Raw genomic sequence first — 14951 nt, forward strand, 5'->3', positions numbered from 1 at the left:
TCAGAGTGGACTCACCTAATAGGCACAGACTTTTATTTAATTGACTGTTGTCAAAAAAGCCAGATGTATTAAGCAAATCTTCCTATCACACGTCAGCCTTCTTGCTACCAAATTATTCTCATGTGCAATAAACACATTAACCAAAAGTTTTCTCTTCTTAAAAGTCTCTGTAGTTAATATAACAAAATATTTGCATTTATGAAATTTAAGTCCATGAACATGTATGTACAGGCATCACCATGTGTGTGCACTAACAACTTAAAAATGGAAAAAAAAAAGTGGACCCTGTTCTTTAGGGATCTTGAGTCCAGCTGATGAATAACCTCTAAATGGATCTATGAGATACACAGGACATGTATTTATCGAGTGTCTCTTGTGCTCACTATAAGATACCCAGGATTGCTTGCTGAGAAAATATGGCATAAAATCTATGGAATGAAGGTTTGAGTGTTTTTTGTTTGTTTGTTTTGTTTTGTTTTTCCCGTCTGTAGTCTGTAACCTATCTTTTTCATTGCTACTATTTTCTTCTTTAATTAAGACACAGAATAGTGTTTTGTTTGGGTAATGGAATAAAGCGAACTGAATCTTAACTCCAAGTCTTAAAAGTCATCTTAAACACTTCAGTGTGTTCTCCCAGTCTGGGGTATATTAACAAATAAGGCAGACACATGCTCAGCCTCTAATGCATTGTGTGTTTTTCTGTGCTACGAGCTTCTCTACTAGTAATTAAGAGTGAAAGCCTCTACAATGGAATTTCACTCCTCTGGAAAGTATTTTTTTTCCAAAGATATCTTTGACTTCTTTTCTTTGTTGTTGTCATTTTTTTTTTAACATAGGGTATGTGGGGACTTGTAGTTTCTACATTTTTTTTAATTGTCATTTAAGTGGGCACCACATGCTGGTGGTGGCAGTTAAAGAAAATGTACAATAATGAAAATAATTGACCTTCTGAAATGATGTTTGCACCAACGTTCATTGACCATAATGGCTTTCTCCTTTTAACCTATCACATAAAAGAAGAAATTATGACTTGACAATTTAGGTGACTCAGATCAATATATCTGTGATAGCAGTGGAATACCACTTAAAACAACCACAAATACATTCACTGACACCCTGATTTATTCAGAATTTTTATTTTCAATGAGTCATTCACCTATTCTATTAAAAGCAAAAAATCTCTTTCAGATAAACTACAAAAACTATCAATGATGTATATTGAGTTTTTTTCCTGAAATAATTTGTGGTATAGGAACCTAATGAGTGTTTGAAATGAAGGTTGGTTTCCCAAGTCATTTACACCAACATGGCTAGAAGTACTTTTGCTAGCATCAAGCTTATGAACTTGAAGTACAATATAACTATTTCTTGGGTCTCTAGCCTGATGGACTTTGGACTGACTTGAATTTCATACTGGAGGCTTATTGGATATTATTACTGCATGAGCACACATACTCTATTGGTTCTTCTTCTTTGCTATAGGCTGCTCCACTGGAATGATGAGATCACATCTGAGCCCTTTAGGTTTCTCACATCTATTAAATGGAAAGGCTTTCATTCCTCTACCTATTATTTTCACATGTTTTACTTTCAGGGATTACTAAATTTTAATTGAAATAATGTTCTATTGACTTGACTTTGTATTCTATAGATTCATCTCATTATTTTTGTTACTGTTTGGATATGAAGTATTTCCTAAAGTCTCGTGTCTTGAAGGCCTGGTTCCCAACGCAGCAGCATTCAGTGGAGGAGTTTGGGGAACTATTGGGTCACAAGGGCTCTAATATCATCAGTTAATTAATCTACTGACAGTTAAGCGGATCACTGGGGAACCTGTCTTTAGGGACTGTATCTTGTTTACCTCCCACCCCCTGTTTCTTTGCTGCCATGAGCTGAGAATCTTTCCTCCACCACATCCTTCTGCCATGATTTTCTGCCTCATCTCAAGCACAAAGCAATGGAGCCAGTTGACCATGCGCTGAAATTTCTGAAACAGTGAGCCAAAATAAATCATGCCTTCTTTAAGTGGTTTATGTCAGTTATTTTGATGAAAAACTGACCAACACATTTTTCTTTTGTTATTTGATATATTTTGGAATCAAAGAGAGAGTAGACACACATCTATTCACCAAACTGGATCCAAGCTGGATTCAGTAGTTTATGCCTGTAATCCTAGAAACTGGGACACTGAGGCAGGATTGGTTACAGGTGAAACTGATGAAGTTGGTTGAAGGTTTCATACGTCCATGTAGTATATTTATATTTCTTTCCTTATAGGCAAAGGAATACATGGTACATCCATTGAGGAAGTTTGGGGGTGTTCAGAACACAGTTACAGATTGTGATGACGATCTGTCCAGAGAATATGAGAAATTCCTGCAGAGTGTGTTCAGGAAAATCTGTTCCCTTCCAACCTGGAGGATTCTCCTTTCTCAGGTTTAACAAGATCCCTGAATACTGCACACCACCAGAGGGGGCAGCTGTTCATACAGGGCTAAGGACTGCATTCAGGAGTCCATGGAGTCCTGGGGTCTCTTTCTGACACAGTCTCTCAACCTTGAGTTCCTCAAACCTCTCCTGCACCCATGTTCCTCCAATTCCTCCTTAATTTAGGTACTGGGGGCTACTTTCATAAACAAATCCACTCTGAAAATTATTACTTGATTTATCATTGGTAAGATATATAGCACAATTCTGTTGAAAATGCCCTGACTCTGATTTCAGAATGCCTTGTGAAATGCCAAAAAGATCCTTGAAAGAAAATGTTTTTATGTTTTAATATCAAGAACTATGTGATAAATTGTCCCATTTTCCACTGCTTTATCTTCTACGTAGTGTGGGCCTTTGCAGATAATTTTTTTTTTTTTTTTGGATTTCTGAGACTTTAGGAAAGTCAATCATTTAAAAATATCTAAAATCATTGGAAATGCAGTTTCAAAAAGTTGTACAGTTCATTGAAATTCTAATATCTAGAATTCCTAAACAAGGTCATACAATAGCACATTTATTATCTTGGTGTTCCTATTGGTTTATACATCGACTTTTTAAAAATATTTATTTATTTATTTTGGTGCTGGGAAGAAAACACAGGGCCTTCTGCATAGTAGACAATTACTTTGCCACTGAGCAAACTCCCCTACACCCTACATTTGCTCTTTTTATTCACTTTTCTTGGGGGAATGAATAATGCCTTTATTCATTCATAAATCTATTTGTTCATTCTTTCATTCTTGAATGTGTGCATTTCATCCTACTCATAATTATTAGGATTTGCAACACAGTTTTCCTGGCCCTGAAGCTTTAGCAGAGGGCTGAATTACAAAGTCTCTTCTTAGAGAGATATAGAAATGCAGAAATAAGTTGCCAGGTAATGAAAAGGGCTCTTCAGAAAAACAAGAGTAGAGGGATAGAGTCTGAGGTGCTGTTTTCAAAATGTTAGTCAGAGAAGACCTCTATGGAAAGTATTATTTAAGCAGAGAGCCAAATTGATTTTTTTAAAAATGTCAATATTGTTAAAAAAAAAAAAAACATTTCCAGATGGAGGAAAAAGTTGTGCACATATTACATAATGGGAAACTAAGGATTAGAGATAGGAAAAATGAGACCATGGGAGAAAGTGTCATTGGTGAAGATACAGGGACAGGCAGTGGAATTCTCTTTCTAATGCTCAAAGATTTGAGAATTCATTAGTTGTGTGATGGCAAACCAATGCAGGTTTTGTAAAAGGAGTAACATGGTATTACTGTATATATATTAAAAATAATTCTGTTTGCTGAGTGGTGAATATGCTTGTAAGAAAGTACCAATAGAAACAGAGAGATTAGATATAGGAATAATAGAATAATAAAGGTGAGATTGCTTGTGCACTGACCAGGTATCAGGACTAAAGCTAAGTAGAAGACACAGTTATGTTTTGAGCATGGAGAAGAGAGGATTTGTTGATGGATTTGACCTGAGATGTAAGCAAAAGGGAGGTATCATGATGCCCCCTAGTGAATCAATCTAACAAATGAGGTGAAAGATCTCTACAATAAAAACTACAGAACACTAAAGTAAGAAATTGAAGAAGAGCTTAGAAAGTGGAAAGATCTCTCATGTTCTTGGATAGGCAGATTAATATTGTCAAAATATCTATACTACCAAAAGTGCTATACAGATTTAATTCAATTCCTATGAAAATTCCAATGACATTCTTCATATAAATAGAAGAAACAGTAATGAGATTCATTTGGAAAAATAAGAGAACTAGAATATCAAAAGCAATTCTCAGCAAGAAAAGTGAAGCAGGAGGCATCACAATACCAGACTTTAAATTATACTATGGAGCTATAGTAACATAAGTGGTATGGTTTATGAATGACATGAAGACCATGGTTTATGAAGGAAGACACAGAGACAAACCCACATATATACAGTTATCTCATGCTAGAAAAATACGCCATAAAAATACATTAGAGAAAAGATAGCCTCTTCAACAAATGGTGCTGGGAAGACTGGAAATCTATACACAGCAAAATGAAATTAGACCCTTAACTCTCATCTTGCATAAAACTCGACTCAAAGTGAATCAAGGACCTAGGCATTACACCAGGAATCCTGCACCTAATAGAAGAAAAAGAAAGCCCCAAACTTCTTTATGTTAGTTTAGGAAATGAATTCCTCAACAAGACTCCTAAAGCACAAGAAGTAAAATCAAGAATGAACAAATGGGATGGTATCAAATTTAAAAGCTTCTTCACAGCAAAGTAAATAATCAAGAATGTGAAGAGAGAGCATATGGAATGGGAGAAAATCTTTGCTCTGTTATGCTCAAATTCGGGACCCCCAAAAGACCACCAGAGACCCAAGATCTATGTAAGCAGCAAAGAGGTGTTTATTGTGAGCTAGCTCCGTCCTCCGCACACACACAGCAACTGGTGACGCTGAGAGGCCCCAAGCCCAGGTTTTGCAGCAGTTTTATACAGTCTTTGGAGAGGGCAGGGACTTCACATACATCATAGCATCTCTTAGCAAATCATCACACACCGCGGGAAAATCAAATAACAACTCTAAAACATGATTAGCACATTCACTGGTGGGAACAAGTTGGGTAGGGGTGATTGGTCAGTACAAAAGGGCTATTCATTTGAACTGATTGGTTTGGTATATGTGCTGAACTACATGGTTTCCCAACATGTTATCAACCACCATAAACTACTAGGAGGGTCATCTGGCTTCCCAGGTATTTCCCTGTCTCATGCTGATTGGTGGCTGCTAGGGGGTTGCTATGGGTCCCCACCTAGCCTGAATGAGTCAGGGACACCTGTTATTTGTAGATAAACCACTTAGCAGGGTGGAAATGTGCCTAGGAGTGCTCTGTGGGTTTTTCCAAGGACAAAGGTGATGTCCCTTCCTTGGACAGGCTTTGCTCTGAGGTAGAGGCTGGTTTTTCACTACCTGAACCTCAGATAAAGCGTTGATCTCCAGTTTATAAAAGAACTTAAAAAAATAACATCAAAATAACTAATAACCCAATCAACAAATGAGCACAGGAACTGAACAGACATTTCACAAAAGAAATATGATTGGTCAACAAATACATGAAAAAAAAAAAGTTCAACATCTCTAACATTTAAAGAAATCAAATTAAAACTTGCTGAAATTTCATTTCATTCCAGTGAGAATGGCAATTATCAAGGATACAAGTAACAATAAATGCTGGCAAAGATGTGGGGGAAACGGTACACTCATGCATTTCTGGCGAAGTGCAAGTTGGTGTAACCACTCTGGAAAGCAGTATGGAAATTTCTCAGAAAACTTGGGATGGAATCACCATTTGACCCAGTTATTCCATTCCTCAGCTTATACCCGAAGGACTTAAAATCAGCATAGTATAGTGACACTGCAGCATCGGTGTTTTATAACAGCTCAATTCACAATAGCTAAGTTTTTGATCCAATATAAGTGTCCTTCCCAAGAAGAATGAATAGAGAAAATGTGGTTTATTTACACAATGGGATATTACTCATCCATAAAGATGAATGAAATCATGGGCATCTGCAGGTAAATGGATGATACTAGAGATTATCATACTAGGTGAAATAAGCCAATCTTACAAAACCAAAGGCTGAATGTTCTCACTCTGATATTCGAATGCTAACTTAAAATAAGCAGGGGGTGGGGGGTGGGTAGGAAAGAATAGAAGTTCACTGGATTAGACAAAGTGGAATGAAGAGAAGGGAGGGTGAATGAAAATAGGAAAGACACTAGAATGAATTGGACATGTTCTCATATGAACATAGGAACAGTATATCTTCACATCATATATAAGCACGAAAGTGGAAAGTTATACTCCATGCATCCTACTGTCATGTATAACTAAAAAGAACAAATAAAATAATTTTTAAAAAAGATACTCCTTTGTTTTCTGGCCCATGGCAGAAACTTTATTTAAATGGAGAAAAGTTTATGGTAGACTGTAGAAAAAGGAAGTTTTTTGTTTGTTTGTTTTTGGCTTTTAATTGTCTTAGAAATGCCTAGGATACATCTGTGTGAAATGAAATAGGTAGGAGGAGACCCCTCAGAGGAGGGGCTTCTGCTAAGGATACAAATGCTCTGCCCATCCGTGTAGATAGACAGCACTTAAAATTGAGGGGCTGGCTGATATCACCCCAGAGTGATGTTTACAGAAGTAGACTGGAGAATCAGGGTGAGTGGTTACAGATTAGAGAGGTGCAGGAAACATTCTAGATTTGCATAATATACTGCAGTTGTGACTGAGAGCATGATCCATTTGAACCAGGACAGACCTGTCTGGGTGAAATGAAGAAGGAATAGTGTGTGACATCCCATAAGCAAAGGAGAGAGCAGGTGCTCAATTAGGATGTGGCTGGCCATGCCTTGTTAAGGATACTGGGGAATGACTGGACGATTCTCAACCCTGTAAAATTACTAACATACTTTTAAAATACCTCTGATTTGAAGTGTGAAGACTGGTTGAGAGAGGGAAAGAAAAGAGGCTTCCAGCAATGTTGTTCACAGAAGAGCCCATCTTGTGTCTTCATGGCAATTGTGAAAAGGGACTAGAGAAGGCATTTGAAATCAGAAGGCACAAATCAAGTTTTTAGTTTGCGTGCTTGGAGGAGGTGTGAATATTGATTGAGACAGAGAACAGCAGCAGATGGAAGAGGCTTCCTGACTTTGATGTGCTCCTCATCACATGGGTGTTTTGATATGGGAGGGCAGAATTGGGATGCATATTTTGATTTTTTTTAGTCATCCCCAGCCTACGGAAGTCAATTAAAGCCAAAGGAGTGAATGAGCTCACTATGCAAATGCATAGACGAGATGAGAAAGAGGCTCAGGAAGCACCTGAGGAAAAACAGTGTTTATCAGTGTTAGAGATGACAGCAATGGAGATGGAAAAAGAACAGCCAGGGACCTGAGACAAAACCCAGGGGATTCTGACCAAGAGAGTGAGAGCAGGAGCCCATTTCAGGGCTTTTAATAAAGTCTCAGAATTTTTCCCATATGAACAGGCTTCATGAAACTTCTTTTAAGTACATTTATTCTACAATCTTTGGAATGTTTGTACAGTTATGATAATCAGGTTATTCTGGAAATATGTTAATTTTATAAGACTATTGTAGCTGAGTGACATGGACTGAGTGGTAAATAAAATATATATATATAAATAATATATATGGTAAATAAAATATATATATATAAATTATATATATGGTAAATAAAATTATATATATAAATAATATATATATATGGTAGATAAAATTATATATATATATATATATATATATATATGCATTTTTCTCTTGATTTTGGAGACTATACCTATAAGACCAAAGTTTTTACAGAGTGGTTTCTCCTTATACTTCTATCTTAAGCTTATAGATGGCCATCTTCTCCCTATATCTTCCCATAGGCTTCCCAATGAGTATGTCTGTCTCCTAATTTTCTCCTCTTATAAAGATTCCAGACATAATTCTTCATATCTCACATGGCTTTTTAAGAATTTGAGAATTCTGTTCTCTTCTGTGGTACAGGGGATTTGAATTTCAACATATGAATTTGGGGGGAAATAAAATTCAATCCACAATAGTCAGATGACATAAATCCTACATTTGTGGAAACTCTGACTCTAAAGCAAGAAAACTTTAGAAATCATACAACTTTGCTATTTTTAAGAAAAAAAAATGATTTATATAAATCATTTTCAAATTATTATATTATTATACAAATGTGTATGAATTAAGTTTCTTAAAATTAGCAAAGTTGTATGATTTCATATTATTGCAGAGTATGTTGGATGATGAAAATTTATGTCACTACACAATATTGATTCTTTGTGTGGTGTCAACCAATATTAACACCTCCTGCTGGCATATAAATCTATTATTAGAAGTGTGGAAGATGGAATCCAGTTCAACTTTTGGCACTGAGTATTGAACTTAGGGGTGGTTTACGTTGGAGCTATATCCCTAGTTCTTTATTTTGAGAAAGAATCTCACTAGGTTACTGAGGGACTCTCTAAGTTGCTGAAGCTGACCTCAAACTTGTGATCCTCCAATCAACATCTGGCTTCTTCTCTCATTCTTCATTCAACATTCATGTTGAGCATAAATAGGAATGCCATTATTTATTTATTTAATTTTATTCAAGCTCTATTCTAGGTACTAGAAATACAGTATAGATCATAGTTTCTTATCCATTGTAGTTTAGATTCTGGCTTCTATACACATACAAATAGCTCAGAATTGTGTTATTTCTTTAGCTTCAAAGTATTAAATATTTTAAAAATATGATTTTGTTAGTGAATGATGCATACATCAATTTCAACAATGTATGGGAGCTGTTTAATAGTCCTTAGTAATGTCTCAATATGTCTAAAGTACATGCAAGAGAAAACACATTGCCCAGCATGGTGATGCATGCTTATGATCCCAGTGTCTTGGGAGGCTGAGGCAGGAGGAGCTCAGGTTTATGCCAGTCTGGGCAACTTAGTGAGACCTTGTCTCAAACCAGAAAGATAAATAAAAATGAAAATGGACTGGGGTTGTAGATCTGTGGTAAAGTACCCCTGAGTTCAATCATAAGCACTGGGGGGAAAAAAAGAGTAAAGAAGAAAAAAAAAAGAGTAAAGACCTACACATGCACTTTCTGCAGCTGTTGTGGTTCATTGTACTATAGAAAAATTATGGTACTAAGGTAGACATGAATTGGAGATGTCTGTGCATCTTATCCCATGATAACTTAGTAGATGGTATCATAAGATTTTGCAAACTAGCTGTGTTATCTAGCTAAGACACAATTTTCTCTGGATTTATATAAAATGTCAGATAGCACATGAGTGTATTTTATGTTATTTTATTTTTTACATCACACAGAATAAAGAATTGTAACATTTATATGTCAATTTTCTAGCTAGGCTTATAGTATTCTAGTTATCATGAAAACATAATAATTAGAAATTATATTTTATTCTTCTAAAAAGAACCTTCAAAGCAAAATTTAAAATAGCTCCAGAATCAAATTCCACGTGGCCAAATTGGTGGTACTTTAGAACTATGTGTTATATATTTTTTCTAATAGATACATTTAATCTTAGGACACAGACCTGTCCCTTCAACAAGAGAAAGATAAGTTTGTTGTGTTTAATTTAAAGAAAGAAGACACGGTAAATTAATGTTTCAACATACAATATACAATGCTTGGATGACAATTAAACAATAAATCACACACTTTGGAGTAAGAATAAAATATTAAATGTTAAGAATAAAATATGATTATCTGAAATGAAAAAGATAGTCTCATATTTCAATGTTACTTAATCATGTACCTACAAATCTTATTTCCTACTCTTTATCTTCCTGATGACTTTAAATAACACATTTCATAACTCTAGAAACAAAATTGATCCCTTGAAATGTCCAGTGTTTCTGAGTCTGCAAATTCCCAGAGTGAAGTTGTGATGAACTGAGCAGTTCAATCCATTAATCATTTAATGTGGGCAAAAGCAAAGTATCAAGTTTGTTAGTTAAAAAAAGAATGACATTCAAGGGCTATCTTTCCTTTCAAAAGAAGCATTAAAAAATGTAGTTCTTGAGATTATAGGGAAATAAATGATTTATATTATTTATTCTCTAAAATAAATAAATTGCACCAAAAAGATCAATGATGCTTGTCTTTGTCTTTATTCTATGTCATCTATGGGGTTTTTCACTATTCAGCCTGAGAAATTAGAATTTCTGCCATCACTGAATGTCTTTTTGGTGCATAATGGAAAAAATCACAGAGTGAGCCAAATCCTCCAAGATCTCGATTCCTAAGCAAGGTGTTCACACATGTACAAACTGTCAGGGGTTGTCAAGTTTTGGACAGGCTAAGAATAGACTGGCATAAATCTAAGTTTTCATGGTATTATTTGCAATCTGCCAGCGTGACACTCAAGTAAAATTACAGAAGAAAAAGAAAACAATCAATGATGCAGTGATGTAAAATACTGAAACTATTTTTGTTACTTGAATTGGTTAGAGTTCTTTATTTCCCTCTTTTTCTAAACACATGTAAAATGGTGGAAAAAACTTTTGTATTTAGAATTCAAAATATTACACATTTAGGTGTGCATAATCATAATCTTTTTGAGAATCCCAAATTGTTACTCATTGAAAAAAAATATTTATTTAGAAGTAATATTCACTTCTTCCATCCATATCATCCTATCGTACCTAGGATATGACCAGCACTTCTTGATACTAGAAATAAAATAAGAAGAAATGAGTACATTCTATTATCTTCCTAAAGAAACGTATAGTTTCTTGAAGTTTCACAGTACAAAGGGCATAGTTAGAGAAATGCAAGGGAGAAAGAGGTGAGTGATAGAGAAAATTTTCATAGACATGATACCTGGATAATACAAAATGGATACACAGATGGACACAGATGGATAAAAACTGCACACCAGAGACTGGGGCTTCTATAATCACAGGAAGTTGTGTGAAATTCATGCACTTTTAATTTGATGTAGAATATTGTCACCAGAAGCCAGCACCAGGAGATAAAGGCAGGACAAAAGAAATAAGGCTAGGGGAAAAGGGAGACAAATGGTGAAGGAAGGACCAACTGTGGCTTTAAAGCTAAAAACTCCATGAGGGCCCTCTACTTCACCCCCAGGCCTGCTCTCCTCCAGGTATGCATTCTGAAAAGGTCCAATAAATTATTGAAAATCTAGTTAATTAGCTTCTATAGTCATGGTTAGTTCACAGAATATATTTTTAGATTAATTAAAAGAAGCCTAGAAATATATATTGTTGAAGACCCATGATGTGGGCATAGTCTGAGTGTTCCCTGTTAACCACAATGTCATCCTGAAGATTGTGATAAGAACCAGACCACCTTGTCCTACTCTGTGTTCCAGGATCAAAGGAATCGAGCTCATTAGCCTGACATCCTTTGTGCTTCTCCCACTTACCATTTACAAAGTTTCCTTTAAAAGAAGCAGCCTGAGCCCCCCCCCCTGAAATCTCACTCTTGAGTCTTTCTTCTAGTCTCAAAAAACAAACAAACAAAAACACTTGGGAATCAACTTAATGGAAGAGGTGAAAGATCTATACAATGAGAACTACAGAACCCTAAAGAGAGAAATCAAAGAAGACCTTAGAAGATGGAAAGGTCTCCCTTGCTCTTGGATAGGCAGAATTAATATTAACAAAATGACCAAACTACCAAAAGCACTACACAGATTTAATACAATTCTGATCAAAATCCCAATGGCATTCCTCATAGAAATAGAAAAAACAATCATGAAATTCATCTGGAAGAATAAGAGGCCCAGAATAGGCCTTAAACTATACTACAGAACAATAGTAACAAAAATAGCATGGTATTGGCACCAAAACAGACTTGTAGACCAATGGTACAGAATAGAGAACACAGAGACTAACCCACAAAATTACACTTATCTTATATTAAACAAAGGTACCAAAAGCATGCATTGAGAAAAGATAGCCTCTTCAACAAATGGTGCTGGGAAAACTGGAAATTCATATGCAACAAAATGAAATTAAACCCCTCTCTTTTAACATGCACAAAACTCAACTCAAAATGGATCAAGGACTTAGGAATTAAACCAGAGACTCTTTGTCTAATAGAAGATAAAGCAGGCCCTAATCTTCATCATGCGGGATTAGGCTCCAACTCCCTTAATAAGACTCCTATAGTGCAAGAATTAAAACAAAGAATCAATAAATGGGATGTACTCAAACTAAAAAGTTTCTTTTCATTTGAGGGCATATTCTGCTCTATTGTTGTTCACCTGAATAAATCCTGCATTCCTACATCAATCTCCACTTGTGCCTCTTTTGATGAAATTAATTTCTGTGGTATAAGTCAAGAACCTGTCCGGCCTGAGTTGAGGTCCCCTTCTTCCTCGTGGGATCAATTGAGGCTCATCTGGTAACAAGATGAGGAATGGATTACTTTGGGGCTCGCAGTGGAATGATGCAAAGTCTGGACACTCATGTTACAGTGGTATGATGTTGATTACTGCTCAGGCACGTAAATAATGATTCTTGCAGTAGGCGTTGAAAAAATTGTGCAGAGAACATGGAAGATGGATCACAGAGTAGTAATTATGAAGGCAAGGAAGCAAGTTGGGTGTAAAAGAAAGAGCTCCTAAACTGTAACTGAGGCTGAAAGGGGACAAAGAATACAAGGCAGTAATTAATGTCATTGTAAATGATTTGTGCATTATTTTGTATGTGAAGAATTTGTGCATTGTTTTGTATCTTCTGCTACCCTCTAGGACATCTCTGTGCTTATTAGAATAAGTGAACTTGAGCCAGTCCTCTGACCTTGTGGTCCTTTGAGCCAGTGACTTGCATAACAGTGTATGCACTTGGGGGGGGGGGCTGCAGGCAAGATGCAAATGAGCTTGATCTTCAAACTCTTCTGCTCAGTGTTATTATTCATGAAGACAAGGAAAAGAGCCAAAAAATGCACTAGAAAAAAATACAATAACTATAACTTTGGATATTGTTTTGGTAAGATTTATTGCTGCTTCATCTTGACAAGAACAATTAAGAGGGAAAACGTTCATTTTGGGGCTCTTGGTTTCAGAGGTCTCAGTCCAAAGACGGCTGACTCCATATATCTGGGCATAAGGTGAGGCAGTGCATCATGATGAAAGAGTTAGTATAAGAAAGATCCTTAGCACATAGCACCAGGAAGCAGAGAGAAATATTCTATCAACAAGGACATCATCTCTAGCAATTAGAGAAATGCAAATCAAAACTCTCTTAAGATGTTATCTCGCTCCAGTCAGAATGGCAATTATCAAGAATACAAGCAATAATAAGAGTTGGCGAGGATGTGGGGGAAAAGGTAAACTCATACATTAGTGGTGGGACAGCAACTTGGTGCAACCACTATGAAAAGCAGTGTGGAGATTCCTCAGAAAACTTGGAATGGAACCACCATTTGACCAAGCTATCCACCTTCTTCTTCTTCTTCTTTTTTTTTTTTTTTTATACCCACAGGACTTAAAATAAGGATATAACAATGATACAGCCACATCAATGTTTATAGTAGCACAATTCACAATAGCTAAACTATGGAACCAACCTATATGCCCTTAAACAGATGAATGAATAGAGAAAATGTGGTACATATACACAATGGAATATTACTCAGCCTTAAAGAAGAATAAAATTATGGCATTTGCAGGTAAATGGATGGAACTGGAGATTACTATTCTAAGTGAAACAAGTCAATCCCCAAAAATTGAAGGCCAAATGTTTTCTCTGATAAATGGATGCTGATCCATAGTGGGATGGGTGTAGTGAAGAATGAAGGAACTTTGGCCTACACAGAGAGGATTGAATAGATGGGTGGGTGGTGGGGATGGGAAGGATGGTAGAATGAGACACACATTCTCATCCTATATAAAGGTATGATTACCCTACTGGTGTGATGTACAGCCAGAGGAATAAGAAATTGTCTCCATTTGTGTACAATGTATCAAAATGCATTCTACTGTCATGTAGAACTAATTAGAATAAATTTTATAAAAAACAAGGACAAAATACATACCCCCAAAGCACAGTCCCATTGACTCGCCTTCTCCAGCCATACCCTACCTGCCTATAATTATTATCCAATTATTCTCTATCAGGGAATTAATGCACTGATTAGGTTAAGGTTCTCACCATTCAATCATTTCACCTCTAAGCTTTCTTGCATTGCGTTATAAAGAGCTTTTGGGGGATAACTAATATCTAAATCCCAATAGTTATGGTATTTGGGGGTGGGGTGGGGAAGTGCTCAATGGGTCTAAACTTTGAGAGAGAGAGAGATCTTAATCAGACATGTGCTTAGGGTAGGAAGTAGAAAAGTTGATATTGGAAATATGCAAATCAGGGTGATTACTTAGGGAGGGAAAGAGAATCAGGAAAAGAATGAGATTCCAGGGGAAAATCAGTAGGTCTTTAGGAGTCAGAGGAAGAAACACATTCCAATATCACTAAAACAGTCAAGTAGATCACCACATGGTAAAGAGAGTATGAGGGAGTTGATGAGATTTTTAGACAGAAAAGGAAATCAACTATGTTCGATGCTAGAGCCTAGTAAGTAAAACTAGGTCTCCATCAGCCCTCAATCAGAGCTGTTTCAGTTGAGTGATGATGAAAAAGCTGAAATATATAGCTTGAAAATATACCACCTCCTCCCTATTAAAATAAAGGGTTAAAACTGTATCACAAAATATATTAATCAATTATGAAATTAAAAATAAATTACAAAGTACAGCAACAAATTCTCGACCTCCACCCAGATGCCAAAATTTTAATTGCACAAATAGCATCTTCAACTAATTGGCAAGTCAGGGATGAGGCATCCATCACTTTAGGCACTAAGCATAAGCAAACAGTTCAAACAGCTTAGGTCTTCAAATTTCAACCACA

General features: G+C 36.1%; 1 protein-coding gene across 9 annotated transcripts in view; it reads right to left on the bottom strand.

The window, feature by feature from the left end:
- Sntg1 (syntrophin gamma 1) overlaps positions 1-14951 on the bottom strand; it is an 800188-nt gene that overhangs the window by 436483 nt on the left and 348754 nt on the right. The window lies entirely within an intron of this gene.

This window comes from Ictidomys tridecemlineatus, chromosome 7 (genome assembly GCF_052094955.1).
Source record: "Ictidomys tridecemlineatus isolate mIctTri1 chromosome 7, mIctTri1.hap1, whole genome shotgun sequence".
Classification (NCBI taxonomy): domain Eukaryota; kingdom Metazoa; phylum Chordata; class Mammalia; order Rodentia; family Sciuridae; genus Ictidomys; species Ictidomys tridecemlineatus.